Source organism: Gorilla gorilla, chromosome 6, assembly GCF_029281585.2.
Source record: "Gorilla gorilla gorilla isolate KB3781 chromosome 6, NHGRI_mGorGor1-v2.1_pri, whole genome shotgun sequence".
Taxonomy (NCBI): Eukaryota; Metazoa; Chordata; class Mammalia; order Primates; family Hominidae; genus Gorilla; species Gorilla gorilla.
This window is the reverse complement of record NC_073230.2, coordinates 7,826,770-7,843,001: the sequence shown is the minus strand read 5'-3', so window position 1 is coordinate 7,843,001 and position 16,232 is coordinate 7,826,770. Positions and strand designations below refer to the sequence as shown.

The 16,232-nt window shown below is 57.0% G+C and overlaps 1 long non-coding RNA gene across 1 annotated transcript; it reads right to left on the bottom strand.

The window, feature by feature from the left end:
* Positions 1–3,082: 3,082 nt before the first annotated feature.
* On the bottom strand, positions 3,083–6,702 carry LOC109024931 (uncharacterized). The gene is made up of 3 exons (XR_008667318.1): positions 6,583–6,702; positions 5,633–5,729; positions 3,083–5,118 (listed from the first exon to the last, which is right to left on the bottom strand). It is a non-coding gene; the product is annotated as an uncharacterized lncRNA (long non-coding RNA).
* Positions 6,703–16,232: the final 9,530 nt, after the last annotated feature.

Here is a 16,232-nt window from a genome sequence, read left to right as displayed (position 1 = left end):
TATGATCCAACACCTCCCAGCAGGCTCCACTTCCAACACGGGGGATCAGGTTTCAATATGAGATCTTTGAGGACAAGCATTCAAACCATGTCAGGTGTACCGCACGTGTGTGTGTTTAGCCCCATGCAATTGATCACAGGTGCAGGTGGTTGAGCCCCCACTGCAGTCAAGATGCAGACACGCGTCAGCATGAGAACCCCACTGCCTTTTAATAACCACACCCCTTTCTCTCTCTGGAAATGCCAGCAACCACTCACCTGTTCTCCATTTCCACAATTTTGTCATTTCCAGAATGTTATATACAGACAATCACCTAGTATGCGACCTTTTGGGGTTGTTTTAACTCAGCAAAATTCCCTAGAGAGTCATCAGAGTTCTAGTTTCTTCCATTTCTTTGCGGAGCCATATCCCGTGACGTGGATGCACCCAGTTTACTCAGCCACTCGTCTGCTGAAGGAAATCTAGGCTATTTCTAGTTTTTGGCTATTATGAATAAAACTGATATAAATTTCCATGTCCAGGTTTTTGTGTGAACATAAGTTTCCATTTCTCTGGATAAATGCCCAAGAGTGCAATTGCTGGGTGATATGGTAGTTCATGTTTAGCAATCTTTTTTTTTTTTTTTTTTTTTTTTATGGAGTCTTGCTTTGTAGCTCAGGCTGGAGTGCAGTGGCGTGATCTCGGCTCTCTGCAATCTCCTCCTCCTGGGCTTACACCATTCTCCTGCCTCAGCCTCCCGAGAAGCTGGGACTACAGGTGCCCACCACCACACCCGGCTAATTTTTTTGTATTTTTAGTAGAGACGGGGTTTCGCCGTGTTAGCCAGGATGGTCTTGATCTCCTGACCTCGTGATTCACTCGCCTCAGCCTCCCAAAGTGCTGGGATTACAGGAGTGAGCCATCTTGCCTGGCTGAGAGTTCTTAAGTATTCTTTATATATATGAGATTCTAGTTCTTATTTAGAAATATGGTTTGCAAACATTTCCCCTCAGTCTGCATTTATCTTTTCATCTATAAGGTCTTTTGCAGAGTAAAGGTCTTTAATTTTGATGAAGTGCAATTTATGAATTTTTCCTTTGGTGTCGAGTTTTCAAACTTTGGTTTCAATATAACAGGTTTTTTTTTTGTTTGTTTGTTTGCATTTTGTATAAGGTGTGAGGTTTTGGTGGGTACTCATTTTTTGCCTGTGGATGTCCAATTGCTCCAACACCATTTGTTGAAAGGCCACCCGTCCTCCATGGAATTATGTTTGCACCTCTGTTGGAAACCAGCAGGGCATATTTGTGTGGGTCTATGTCTGAGTTCCCTGCTGTTCCATTCATCTATGTGTCCAAACCTCTTTTGATATGGACTTGGTGAAGACAGTAATCTTTTATACCCAGCAGAGTAGCTCTTCATGCTTTTTCCAAGATTGTTTAGCTGGAGCCTATGCCTTTCCATATAAATTTTAGAATAAGCTTGTCTATATTTACAAAGAGACTTGGGGGAATTTAGATAGAGATTTCATTAAATCAATAGATCAGTTTCATGGTAGGTGACACTATGTTGAGTCTTCCAATCCATGAACATGGTATATCTTTCTTCATTTGTTTAGGTCTTTTTTGGTCCTTTCATCAGCATTTTGGAATTTTCAGCCTACAAGTACTAGACATATTTTATCAAGTTTATGTCTAAGCATTTCATTATTCTTGGAGTGCTTGTAAATGATAATACATTTTAAAATTTTGTTTCCACATTTTCATTGTTAGTCTATGGAAATGTGATTGATTTTTGAATGTCAATCTTGTATCCTGTGATTGCACTGAACTCACTAATTAGTTTTTTTGTTTTTTGTACATTTGTTGGGATGGTCCATGTGAATAATAATGCCCTTGATAAACAGAGATCATTTTATTTCTTCCTTTCCAATCTGTATGCCTTTTATTTATTTTTCTTGCCTTAGTGCAGTGAATAGAACTTCCAGCACGTTGAATGAAAGTGGTGGGAATGAATATCCTTGTCTTGCTCCTGATCTCAGGGAAGAGCATTTGGCCTTTTATATTAAGTGAGGTTAGCTGCAGGGATTTTGTAGATGCTTGTTAGCAAGTTACGGAAGTTCCCTGCTACTTCTAATTTGCCGATAATTTTTATTAAGGACGTGTGTTGAATTATGCCAAATACATTTTCTGCATAGATTGATAAAATTATATCATTTTCCTCTTTTTTTAACCTGTTAATCTGATGGATCGCACCATCTGATTTTTCAATGCTCAGCCAATCTCAAATATATTTTCTGCATAGATTGATAAAGTTATATCATTTTCCTTTTCTTTAGCCTGTTAATCTGATGGGTTGCATCATCTGATTTTTCAGTGCTCAGTCAATCTCACATATTTGGTATGAGTCTCACTTGTTCTTGGTGTATAATTATTTTTATACATTGTTGGATTATATTTGCTTGTATTTAGTGGAGGATTTTTGCCTCTATGTTCAGGAGAGACACTGGTCTGTAGTAGGATTTTAAAACTAGTCTTTAACTAATTTGGTGTCAGGATAGAGCCAGTTTCTCAAAATAAGTGGGAAAGTGTTCCTTCCTCTTCTGTGTTCTGGAAGAAATTGTGTAAAATTGCTGTTGCTCCTTTAAATGTTTGGTAAAATTCTCCAGTAAAACCATCTGACCTGAGAGATTTCTTTTCGGGGAACTTTTAAATTATGAATTCAACTGCTGTGATGGTTCGAGGACTATTCAAATGATCTATTTCATCTTGGTTGAGTTTTGATGGCTTATGTTTTTAAAGAATTGGTCCATTTCTTCTAAGCTGTCAAACTCATGAGTGTAAAGTTATTCATAGTATTTTCTTATGATCCTTTTAATGACCACAGGATTTGTAGTGATACCCCCTGTTTTATCTCTGACATTGGTGATTTGCGTCTTCTTTTAATTTTTGTCAGTCTTGCTAGTGGTTTATCAATTTTACAGATTTTCAAAGAACCGATTTATATTGATTTTCTCTGTTGTTTTCTTGTTTTCAATTTCATTAATTTCTGTCCTTTATCATTTCCTTCCTTCTTCCCACTTCTCATTTAATCTGCTCTTCTTTCTCTAGTTTCCTGAGGCCAAAACTTAGATGATTGATTTGAGATGCTTTCTCTTTTTCTAATATTAAGTATTTGGTACTATAAATTTCCCTCTAAGCTCTGCTTCATACCACACATTTTGATGTATTTTTATTTTCACTCATTCTGTGAGTTTATGTTTTTCACCACATTTGAGAAGTATTCCATTATTACTTATTCAAATCCTCAGTCAGTCCTGTTCTCTTCCTGAAAATCGGGTGGGTCTTTGGTTATTGTTCTACTGGTTCCTGAAGCTCTGTTCGTTTTTTCTTCCTCTGTTCCCTCCTCCTTCCCTCCCTCCCTCACTTCTCCCTTTTTCCTCTCCTTTCTCCCTCCCTCTCTTCCTCCCTTCCTTCTTCCCTCCTCCCTTCCTCCCTCCCTTTCTCTCTCTATGGTTCCTATTGGGCCCATTCTACTGCTGTGTCCTCAGGTTCACTGGCTGTGTCCTCTGCCATCTTCACTTTACTACTGAGTACATCTGGAGAGTTTTGTTTCTGTGTTTGTAGTTGTTAGCTCTGTGTATTCCCTTTGGTTCTTTCTGATAACTTCTGTGTCTTTGCTGAGGTCTTCTACTTCATTTGTTTCTGGAGAGTGCATTGCTTTGTCATGGTGCCCTGTGGCGACAACCCTGGCCTCCTGGTCGTGTCCTCAGCCTCGAGCTGGTCCTGGCACTGGTGTCATTCATTGTCTTTTCTCATTCACGTGTGTGTCCCCCAGCTTTTGCTGTGATGAGCAGCTTTTGCTTGTATCCCGGGCATTTTGGCCCTGCTTAGAGACTCTGAGTCCTGTGGACGTACTTTATTTTCCTAGGCCACCACCCTGTAGGTTGGCACCAGGTCCTGGCTGGTGTCATGAACTGTGGTTCCTGACATTTTTACTCTTTGGGATGGGTGGTGCCGTCTGGGTATCCTTGGTTGATCTGGTGCTGGCAGAGTTTCCACTGGTGCTTCCTGAGGGGCCAGGGGTTTCCCCGGCCATGTGGCAGCTCTAGGTGGGGAAGGAAGTTTCTACCCCATGGTCGCTTCCTGTGCTGCGCCAGCATGCTGTGGCATTCCCCTACCGATGCCACCCGTACTTCTTGGTGGGGAGGAGGGTCTCAGGCCTACAGGGACCAAGGGGCTTTCTGGGCGTGGTTTGCTGTGCCGAGCCCCCTGCTCAAGGCCCCTGTTGCACCTGGCAGGGGAATGGGGCCCCCCCCCAGCTGCCTTCTCTTGCTAGGCTGGGAGTCAGGAAATGCCCAGCCTGGGTCTCCTCCTTCCTGTCACCCGGCCGTCTCTCCCACCTGGGCCCTGACCACTTGCACGCTTTGGAATTTTCTGTCCACTGCACATGCAGTTTCCTGGATTTATAGCAGGGCTTAGTGGGAGGCACCCAGAAAAATGAGTCTTGTCTGTGCCAGGCGTCTCCTGATGTCTCTCTTTAAGCAGGACCCTGGGTCGGTCCCTTCTCGGTGCCTCAGTGTCCCCACCTGTGGGCATCCCCCACTCCCCTCTGGGTGGTTTGAGCCAGTGCCGTGGACGGCTCATCAGTCTACACAGCGTGCATGCAGGCTCACGGGGCCCCTGCCAGGGGCAATGCCATCCCGCATCTCCACACTTCATGCACTAGCTCTGCTGGCCAAAGCCCTGGACCCACCAGGAGGTTCATGAGGGTCAGGAGGGAGGGAAACTGAGGCAGCTTCAAGCTGATGGGAGGCAGGACAAAGGGGAGGATCACTCTGAGCTGAAGGCAGGGGTCTCCTGCGGCCTCAGGGGATCCAGCACCCACCCCCAGCTCCCCTAAGCTGTGAGCAGGGGAGTGTGATCCCCCCAGGGCACAGCCTGCTGCACCTTCCTTCTGCGTCCCCTGTCTCAGGGAGTCCTGGCCATCACCTGCCTCCTGAGTGAAGGCTGTTCACGGTGCAGTCTCTACAGATGCCGAATCCACAGGGACGCTGCCTCCCAGGGCTTGCTCAGAGGGGTGAGTGACGCTGCTGCAGGTTTGCAGAGCTGACATCCCATGGGCCACAGTCACCAGCGGGACCTGGGAGATGAGAAGGGGCAGGCAGGTGAATTTCCCTCCCTGGCTCTCCCGGGGAGAGGGCTGGGGTCCCAAGTGGCCATGGGATTGTCCCTTGTGTCTGGTAATTGGCTGTGTCTGGCCCAGGAGCTCACTACCTGCTGTTTGCTCCAGTCCCCTCCCCTCCCTCCCTCTGTCCCCCTGCCCCCTCCCCTCCCTCCCTCTGTCCCCCTGCCCCCTCCCCTCCCTCCCTCTGTCCCCCTGCCCCCTCCCCTCCCTCCCTCTGTCTCCCTGCCCCCTCCCCTCCCTCCCTCTGTCTCCCTGCCCCCTCCCCTCCCTCCCTCTGTTCCCCTGCCCCCTCCCCTCCCTCCCTCTGTCCTCCTGCCCCCTCCCCTCCCTCCCTCTGTCCCCCTGCCCCCTCCCCTGCCTCCCTCTGTCCCCCTGCCCCCTCCCCTCCCTCCCTCTGTCCCCCTGCCCCCTCCCCTCCCTCCCTCTGTCCCCCTGCCCCCTCCCCTCCCTCCCTCTGTCCGAGCTGCACCTGCACGAAGACGTCACTCAGTAGGAGGCTTTGCTGGGGATCAGTTTTCCAGACCAGGCCCCTTGTCTGCCACTCTCCGTTCTGAGCATTGAGGGTCCTGGGAATAGAAGCCACCTCCATCGCCTCCCCTTCTGCACAAGAGCCTGTTACAGGCCAATTCGTGTCTCCCCAAATCCACGTGTGGAGTCCGAACTTCTGGGGCCTCAGTGTGTGGCCATATTTCGAAGCCGGGTTGTCGTGGCTGTGATTTGTTTAGATGCGGTCACAGGAGTGGGACGGACCCAGCGACCTTATATGAAGGGGAAATTTGCGCAGAGCGGGGTGGGCTGTGGGGCACGTGGAATAAACCCTTGAGGAGGGAGGGGTGACCGGAGCCCAGAGTCCTGCTGACCTGGGGTGGATCATCCGGGGAGGCCACCAGAGCAGCTCCTCGCCTGCCTGGAAACCACCCCAGAGGCACCTGCCGCGGCCTCCTCTCCCCACACTTCCCTCTCCAATTCCGGGAAGTCCCTGTGGCTCTCACTGTGCTCTGCTCCTTCCTGCTGAGCCACACTTTCCCACGACGATGCTTATCTCAGCCCAGGGTCCGAGACGGCAGGACACTGGCCCCCGCCCAGGCCACGCCCCCCAGAGACGGGCTCCCGGCAGGGGCCACCCCCACCCGCTTCCTCCCATCCTGGGCCCAGGCCAGTCTCGGGACAATGCGCCTTCCCCTTGGGCTGGGCCGGGTCCTTGGCGCGATTTGCCTTTGGAGAAACTGGAACGAAGCCGGGAGGACGCCTCCAAGGTGTCAGACAGCGCCTCCAACGCACGCCCAGCACCCGGCTGGCCCCAGTCTCCGGTCTGCTGATCCAGAGCCGGGAAACTCGAGTGCAGGTGGCCCAGACCCCAGGGACGAAACGAGCCCTTCTGGGGCAGCCCCTCCCCTGGGAGCCACACGAGGCCCTCACCCCTCTCCTCCTGGTCTCCAGGCATCCTGAGCAGGTGCCACAGTTACGGCCACTTCATGGATGAGTGGACGAGGCTCAAGAGAAGTGGATGGAGGTGCCAGCATGGGGCAGGAGTCCTGTGGGTGGCCCCTCCCCTCCGGGGCAGCTTCAGAAGAGTCCGTGACAAGAGGTCCCGCCCCGGACTTTGAGCAGGCAGGACGTGGACAGCCGCAGGGCTGTGGAAGCAGGAAGCTCGGGCAGTGCCCGGCTGCTCACAGCCAAGTCCTCCGAGCCCTGTGCCCTCCCCAGACCTGCTGCCCAGTGTCCTGCACCTGAGGAGCCGCACCTGAGCCTCCCTGGTCCCGGGCCGGCCTCGTCCTCCAGGCAGTACAGCTTGTAGTGTCCAGAGGCGGCCTTGGGACAGTGGCCGTGGTCGGCGGGACCCGGGCCCACCCATGCTTTGCTATGAAGGAGATTTCCCTGTCAGGCCACACATGGAGAGGAGTTGCCCCCAGAGACCCCTGCGACCCAGGGAAGGAGCCCGCGGTGGCAGCAGCCCGGGACCTACAGAGGGGCGGTTGGGAGCTTCTCTTGGAGAAGATACACCCCAGGCCTGGGGGTCCTGGCGCCTGCAGGGCTGTTGGGCGGGAGGAAGTGTGAGGATCCTGCTCCGTGGCAAGCACAGAGGCAGCCTGAGAGCGGGGACAGGCCGTGGGTCAGACCATGCGTCCAGGTGGGGGAGGCTCTCACCCGGCGTGGTCCAGCCATGGTCTGCCGGCCTGGCTGGGTGACCAGGGCCCTTCCCTGCTCTCGGCCTTGGGGTTGTCATCTGCAAGGAGGGCGTCCTCGGTTCTCTACGCTAGGACTGGTGTGGAGCAGTCCCACAGTCGTGAAATGGGCGCAGACGGGGCAGCCTCCACACCCTTGGCCCTGGGCCGCCACGCAGTGGGGCTGAGCTTGTCAGCTCCCGGGACGTGTGAGTGACCGCAGGTGGCCGGGTTCAGGAGCTGGCACCGCCGGCGCCTCGCAGGGACTTGTGTCTGTCCCTGAACACCAGTGTCCTGTGTCTCTAACTCAGTTGTACCCCACAGGCTTCTTCGTGAATGAAAAATAAATTAATGGTGAAGAAAATTGTTGCTATTCATTGTTTTCTGTGTTCCGAGCAGTGAGCATTTCCTGGTTTACTGTTCCCAGTGATTTAGGAGGTGGCTATTATTGTCTTCCCATATCACAGATAAGACAACTGAGGCTCGGCCGGGCATGGTGGCTAGAACCTGTAATTCCGGGACTTTAGGAGACCAAGGCGGGAGGATTGCTTGAGTCCAAGAGCGCAAGATAAGCTGGGGCAGCACAGGGAGATCCGTCTCTACAAAAATAAAAACTTTAGCCAGGCATGGTGGTGCACGCCTGTGGTCCCAGCTACCCAGGAGGCTGAGGCAGGAGGGTCATTTGAGCCCGTGAGTTCCAGGCTGCGGTGAGCCGAGATCACACCACTGCACTGTAGCCTGGGCAACAGAGGGAGACTTGTCTCAGAAGAAAGAAGAAGAAAACTGAGGCCCTGGGAAAGTGAGTCCCTGGCCCAAGGCCGCAGGGCTGTGAGTGGGGTTCACAGCTGGGTGTCCCACCGAGAGGGGTGTGAGCTGCTCTAACCTCTGGGATTCTGCCCAGTACCCAATGCCAGGAGCAGGGCCAGGTCCACACCTGGCGGGCAGGAAGGGGCAGGTCTTTCCTGCTGTGGACAGTCACCTTTCCCTGGCCTGGCTGAGCCCACAGAGATTCTCTCCCGCTTCCTGAGGCTCTGGTCAGCCGGCAGGAGGGTCAGGCTGGGGTGGGCGGAGTGCGGACGGAAGCCTTACGCCCGTACTCTCTGCTGAGCCCAGGAGAGGGAGGAGCCCCAGCCGCCCACCCGGCCCTACTCCCCTCGCCTTCTTTTGTGCCTGGCCTCAGACTTGCTATCCTCACCGTGCTGACGGGGGCACCTGGGGTGTGGCTGGGTCGGAGGTGGCCTTGCCGGGCCTGGGTGGGGCTGAGACGGGGGCACTAGGTCAACCTCACTTCCAGCCCCCGACTCCCTCTCCGCAGAGGCTGGTTACCTGCTCTGGGGGCCTAAGCTGCCCTGGTCAGCCCATCTGTTTCCTGCTCCCTGGAGAAGGCCGTCCCGCCCTGGCCCCGGTCTCAGAAGCCCTTGGTCTCCCGCCCCTAAGGCCCCCCCGTGCCAAGTCAGGTCCCTGCCCTGAGGGTGGGGAGTGGGTGGGGCTGCCTGCTGGGGTCCTGCCATGCCCTCCCCAGCAGAGCCTCCACCTACCCCCTTCCATCCACTGCCCCAGCCGCCCCGGCTGCCTTGTCCTCTGCCACACTCAGGGTGGGCCGGCCTCAAGCCCTGGATGGTCAGCGCTGATTTATTTTCCTGACATGGGACCGGTGAGAATGACGGCCTCTCCCATGGGCACAGGGGACCATAGGCTTTCCCCATCCGAGACTCCGGCCTCAAGGTCCTCTGCCTTCCTGGAAACGGGGCTGGGACCATTGTCCTGAGTCACAGAGGAGGAAACTGAGGCCCAGAGAGGCGAATGCTATGTTGAACGTTCAAATGCATTGTAGGACGCCCTGGGTGTGTCCGCCGGGAGCTGCCGCCCCGCCCGCCACCCTTGCACCTCAGGGCCTGGGTCTCAGGCCTCAGAAACCCAGACTTCAGGTAGTGTTGACGGATCCAGCAAAGACCCACCCAAAGATGCCCAGCCCAGAGGCCACCCGAGGACGGGGCTCCCAGCCATGAGCCCACCCCGGTGCCTGCTCTCCTGCTGGAGGGCACACACCCCGTCTCCACCCACCGTCTGGCTGTTCCCTGGGGACCAGCCTGTGTCTCGTGCCTGCCGGGCTGCAGAGTAACCCTCTGTCCCCACAGCCTGGGCCGGGCTGGTCATGGAGCAGACATCAGACCTCGGGCCCCAGTCGCCAGCGCACAGGCCCAGACCTGCCGCGAGGACGAAGCAGGAGACAGCGGAGTGTGGACGTGAAGCCAGGAATATCCCAGAACAGTCAGGAGCGGGGGCAAGAGGGGCCCAGGGTGGGCCGGGGCCTGCAGCTGTGAGTCGGGGGCTGAGGGGAGGCTGCCGGTGGCTGCACGTCCCGACTTGCACGGCAAATGCCCGGCCAGGCAGCCCCTCCAGCCTCAGCAAGCCGCCACCCGCCCACAGCCTTCCTGCCATTCGCAGCCCTCGCTGGGCCCCCTGTTCTGCAGCTCCCCCATCCCCGCCCTCCCCTCCTTCCATTTCCAGCGGGAGAGAAAGCAGAACGTCTTCCTGAGCAGCCACTGGCCAGGTAGCCTGTCTCTGGGGCACCAGCAGCCGGGGCTACTCACTCCCGGGGGTCTTCCCGAGCCACCAAGTCCCCTCAGGAGAGGATGGGCTTGCCAGCTCCTCGGGGGGCCGCCCTCTCCTCCGTCCTCACACCCCCCTTCCTGCCGCGCTGGCCACGCACGTCCACTCCTTCGGGTCTCCTTTGGGTCTCTGTTCCCACGCCCTGCCCGGTGTCCTCCTCCCCCCTGTCCCTCCTCCCCCACTCCGAGGCCCTGTGTAAATGCCACTTCCTCTGGGAAGACGTTGGGGCTTGAGTTGGCAGCCAGTGGGAGCCACGGACGGCTCTTGAGAAGGGAAGAGCTATCAGAGGTGGGAGGTGTGAGGTCAGGAAAGGAAGGGTGGGCACCGGAAGCCCCACGCGCTCTTCCCTGACGGACGCGCTCTCTCGGGGCAGCTGCAGGCCGCGTCTTTGCTGGGTCCCAGTGTTGGCCCCGCTGTGCCTCCGTCAGCCAGTGGCCCATTTGCCCATCCTCGGGGACGCCCCTGGCTCCTCTCCTCTCAGGGCCAGGCCCCTCCGAGTGTGAAGATGCAAAACGGCCCCTCCCCGTGCCCTTTCAGTTCCCTCCACCCCGTGGCTGCGTTTTTTTCCCATGGCCCGAGGAAGTGATTTCCTTGGTCCGGGCACTGGGACAGTCAGTGAACTGAAAGTGGCCTCTGTGTCTTAACTCGAGTCACTCCAGTATCTCTCCGGGCGCTGCCGGGTCCCGCTCTGCAGCCGCGTCTTTTCAGGAGCATCTGCCCTGGGGATGGACGCACAGGCCCTGCTGCTTCCAGGGACTTCTGGCACCTTCCTCTGGCTCTAGCATCCGGTCCTCAGTCTCCCCATCTGTGAGACCGGCGAGCTCTGCTCGTCCCCCTCCCCAGATGCATGCGGTGCAGGCTGAGGCCCCCGTGGAGCTTTGAAAGTCCAGAGCAGGCTCAGGTCTTACGCTACGGGTTCCAAGCTTCCGGGCCGTGGGCCTCACGGACCGCAGGGTTGGAATCTCAGCACCTTTAGCCAAAACGGATCTTGGGTGTGGGTCACTGGGGGTCAGAGAGGTCGAGCGGCCCACCCAGAACATGAAGCTGCGATGGGCAGCTGGGCTGTGAGCGGCAGGCCTGAGGGCAGAAGGGCCTGTCTCAGGTGAGGCCGGCTCGGTCCACAAGTGAGGACCCGGCTCTCTCCAGCTGCACAGGAGACGCTGGGGCAGAGGCTGCCTCTGAGCCCGGGATCTCCCAGCTGGTCCGGTGGTGGCGTGGGTGCCGACACGGACCCCATACCCTTTGTGAGACACCCTACTCCTGTGGGCTCCTGCAAGCTCCACACCTCAGGGCTCACTCAGCGGCCTGGGCTCGGGTCTCCTCCATCAGCGGAGGCCCCTTCACGGGTGGCTGTGGACCCCATGTGACCCCCAGCACAGAGGGCTGCCCACGAGCCAAGTGGCAGGACCCATGCACCCTTCCCACCCCATTCACCTTCCCATCCCGTGTGCGTTCCAGCTGGAACAAGGCCGTCCTTGTCTCTAGAATTAGTGACTCTGAGTGAAGACAGTGAATCCGAGACCCCAGGAGAGATTCACTGCATTTGGGGCAGGGGATGGCGAGTGAGTGAGGGGGCGTGTACAGGGTTCCCTCCGTCGGCCCGCAGGTCCAGCTCTCCACGGAGCGTGCAAGGAAAGAGGCAGCCGCCACGGTGGGAGTGGGGTGAGGTGCGAGGCCTGGAACCCCGCCATTGCTTTTCTGAGACAGTGTTTGTGAGAAGCACCCCAGGCCCCCGGGTGAGTTTTTGCACTGGGAAGCAGCAGCTGGTTCCACTGGGAGGCAGGCATTCCATGGAGACAGGCCTTTTAAGGGGAAAGAAGAATCTCTGAGGCCTCCCAACTGGAGAGGGGGTCCCCCCCGCTGGCCCCGCTGTTCCCTGGAAGAGGGAGAGGAACACGGCTGGGGAGGAACACGGCTGGGGAGGAACACGGCTGGGGAGGAACACCGCTGGCTCAGCTCATTCATTCACCGACTCCCTCAATTCATGCCCTTGGCGCCATCATATAACAGAGGCCAGGTTCTTAAAACTTCAGAGAGTGTCAGTCGGAACTATTTTTCTGAACTCTTTCCTTCCCTCCCTCCCTCCCTCCTCCTCCACCCTCCTTCCTCCCTCCCTTCCTTCCCTCTGTCTCTTTCTCCTTCTTTTTTCTTCTTTCCTTCCTTCCTCCCTCCCTTCCTTCTTTCCCTCTGTGTCTCTCTCCCTTTCTCTCCTTCCTTCTTTTCTTTTTCTTCTTTTTTCACTCCCTCCCTCCTTCCCTTTCCCTCCCTCCCTCTCCCTCCTGCCCACCCTCCTTCCCTTCCCTTCCCTTCCTTCCTCCCTCCCTTCCTTCTTTCCCTCTGTGTCTCTCTCCCTTTCTCTCCTTCCTTCTTTTCTTTTTCTTCTTTTTTCACTCCCTCCCTCCTTCCCTTTCCCTCCCTCCCTCTCCCTCCTGCCCACCCTCCTTCCCTTCCCTTCCCTTCTCCTCTCTTCTCTTCTTTCTTTTCTCTCTCTCTCTCTCCCTCCCCCCCCCTTCTTTTCTTCCTTTATGGTTTTTTGGTAAAGTGTGTTCACAAGTCCCAGGCCCTCCGAAGAGATAAAAGGGGGAAGGGTGCGCGCAGCAGGCTCCACCGCCCAAGGTCCCCCTGCGGGACTTCTCCGAGTCTGGACTTTGCTTTAAATCCTCCTCCGCTTTCCCTCGCTGTCAGCTGCAGGTGCGGCCTCTGCGTCCAGGCTTAGCTCCCTGCACGGTTGTTTCAAAGTCTGATGAAGCTGCATGGTGGGGAACCAGGCTGCAGGCATCCGATGCCCGGATAGGCGGTCGGCCACATTCACGGTGCCAAACTCAGATCAAAGGCCGATGGAATGGGGCAGCCCGGCCCAGTCTCGGGTGCCCACAACAAAGCCCCGGCCCACTGGTCACAGAGCACAAAAGGCCTGGGCTGTGCAGCCTCACTCGTGTGGGGAAGGCCTCAGATAAAGCGACAGGGCATTCTCGGGGCCGCTGTCCCACCACAGAACCTCTTGTCACACATGAAACAGCAGATTCAGAATTTCCTTTTCTATTTTTGCTGCAAAATTTGCACTGGAAAGGGCTTGGTTTGGAAACACTCTCCCCTTTGAGCTGCCTGGCTGCAGATGAAAGGGGCGTCCAGCCTGCGGTCCGGCCCGGAGGGGGCACTTGCAGCCTCGGGAGCCTCCTCGGTGTGACGGCGATAAGGGATCAGAAACCTATTATCGCTGTTTTTATTGTGCTGGTTAACCATTAAAAACGGCGGTGGAGGTGGGGGCCGGGGTGATTTGTTGACTTGAAGAATGGTTTCTGGCTCTGTGAGCGCTTCTGGAATCCTTGCCCCTAAGCCCCAGCTTGGCGGCTGGGTGAGGAGGAAGCTGGGGCAGGTTTGGCCTCTCTGCCCCGGGGAGAAGAGAGACGCAGATGTCTGTCTGTGGGCTGGTGGTGCCCAGGTGGTGCCCGGCACCTTCTGGGGCTGACCGGCGGTTAAAGACGACGTGTTAGGGCCACACGTGGAGAAGTTTTCCTGCAGAGGAGGGGCCATCTTGGGGAGGGAATAGGGCTTGCTGGAGGCCTCACAGTGGGGAAGGGAAGGGGGTCTCTGCCCAGCCCTGCCCCACTCTCCAAGGGTGGAGCACAGAGTCTGGGTGAGAGGCACTGGCTGCGGTCCTGACGCCCAGGGGGTCGAGCGCTGGTGTGAGTGTGGACAGGGCTGCTTGGACTTGGACTACACGCTCGGTCGTGGTTGCCCTCGGAGCGTTTCTTTCCTTTTTTGGCGGTGGGCGGGGGGTGGTGGGGGTGTGTTACGGTCTCACTCTGTCGTCCAGGCTGGAGTACAGTGGTGCGATCACAGCTCACTGCAGTCTCAAACTCCTGGGCTCAAGCGATCCTCCTGCCTCAGCCTCCCGAGCAGTTGGAATTACATGTGTAAGCCACCGCACCCGGCTAATTTTTAAATCTTTTATAGAGACAGGGGCTCGACATGTTGACCAGGCTGGTCACGAAGTCCTGGGCTCCAGCCATCCTCCCGCCTTGGCCTCCCAAAACGCCAGGATTACAGGTGTGAGCCACTGCACGCGGCCTCCGTTGGGTCATTTCTGAGCCCACTGACCCACAGGCCCGTGAGGATGGCTGTCCTGAGTGCGGCTCACACTCTCCAGAGCCCGGCATTCCGGCCGCCCGAGCAGCACGCAGGGGAACGCAGGGAGCGGAGTCGCTTTGCTGGGGTCCCGTCCAGGCCCGATGTCTGCTGCGTGTGGCCGGGCGGGCCCAGCGTGCACAGGTGGATATATGTGGGGTGGATGTGTGGCCGGGCGGGCCCAGCGTCTCTTCTGCACAGGGTGGATTGATCCTGCCTCAAGGGCTGTCCGTGGAGAGGCAGTGAAGGGCCGCCCGTGAGGTGGGAAGGCCTGGTCCATCGTAGCTGCCTGTAGCCTGCATCGGATCTGAGCTCATGTGGCAGCGGGAGGCTGTCGCTGAAGGCACCCCCGGCTCCCAAAGCAAGAAGAAGTGGATTCGGCTCAGTTGCTGCTTTTCCCTCTTGCCTGGCTGGTGGGGCTGTTCCTTCATGGTCTCAAAGGCATTTGGGTCCGTGAGGCTTGACCTGGGTCTTCCAGGGAGGAGGAGAGGGAGGGTCTCCCACCACCAGGAAGGAGGAGAGAGGGGTCGCCCACCACCAGGAAGGAGGACAGAGGGGTCGCCCACCACCAGGAAGGAGGACAGAGGGGTCGCCCACCACCAGGAAGGAGGAGAGAGGGGTCGCCCCCCACCAGGAAGGAGGAGAGAGGGGTCGCCCCCCACCAGGAAGGAGGAGAGAGGGGTTGCCCCCCACCAGGGAGGAGGAGAGAGGGGTCGCCCACCACCAGGGAGGAGGAGAGGGAGGGTCGCCCACCACGGCCCCACCTCTGCATCCTCCTGGTAACAGGGCTCAGAATGGAGGCTCTTGGGTACACGCGGAGGGATGCCCTCCCCAGACACCAGAGTCGTGATGTACAGCTCTGTGAACTGATTTCGCACAGTGACTCTGTGAGGTCCATGTGCCTATTTCACAAGGGAGGAAACTGAGGCTCATCTGACTGAGCCACCCAGAGAATAATGGACTCGTGGTTTCGACTGAGCTGTTGGCCTTGGTGCTTTGTCCTCCAGATACCTGGAAGGGAGGGTGTGGCGACTCAGGACACAGAGGACAGGGAGAGCTCAGCACCCTTGACCTTTGCTCCCACAGGACTGTCACTCTCCAAGGGAGGCTCCCACACCCCTCACAGGCCCTGTGCAGTCACCTGCCCCAGGCAACATCTCGTTTTGTCTTGGGCACCTACTCTGCGCTGGGCCCCTTGGGGGTGTTGGAGGCCTACTGTGTGCTGAGCCCCTCGGGTGTGTTGAGCGCCTACTGTGTGCTGAGCCCCTTGGGTGTGTTGAGTGCCTACTGTGTGCTGGACCCCTCGGGTGTGTGGGACTCCTACTGTGTGCTGGGCCCCTCGGGTGTGTTGAGTGCCTACTGTGCACTGGGCCCCTCGGGTGTGTGGGACTCCTACTGTGTGCTGGGCCCTTTGGGTGTGTTGAGTGCCTACTGTGTGCTGGGCCCTTTGGGTGTGTTGAGTGCCTACTGTGTGCTGGGCCCTTTGGGTGTGTTGAGTGCCTACTGTGCGCTGGGCCCCTTGGGGGTGTTGGAGGCCTACTGTGTGCTGGACCCCTCGGGTGTGTGGGACTCTTACTGTGTGCTGGGCCCTTCGGGTGTGTTGAGTGCCTACTGTGTGCTGGGCCCTTTGGGTGTGTTGAGTGCCTACTGTGTGCTGGGCCCTTTGGGTGTGTTGAGTGCCTACTGTGCGCTGGGCCCCTTGGGGGTGTTGGAGGCCTACTGTGTGCTGGACCCCTCGGGTGTGTTGAGCACCTACTGTGTGCTGAGCCCCTTGGGTGTGTTGAGTGCCTACTGTGTGCTGAGCCCCTTGGGTGTGTTGAGTGCCTACTGTGTGCTGGACCCCTCGGGTGTGTGGGACTCCTACTGTGTGCTGGGCCCTTTGGGTGTGTTGAGCACCTACTGTGTGCTGGGCCCCTCGGGTGTGTTGAGCACCTACTGTGTGCTGGGCCCCTCGGGTGTGTTGAGTGCCTACTGTGCACTGGGCCCCTCAGGTGTGTTGAGTGCCTACTGTGTGCTGGGCCCTTTGGGTGTGTTGAGTGCCTACTGTGTGCCGGGCCCTTTGGGTGTGTTGAGTGCCTACTGTGTGCTGGGCCATTTGGGTGTGTTGGATGCCTACTGTGCACTGGGCCCCTAGGGTGTGTTGAGTGCCTACTGTGTACTGGG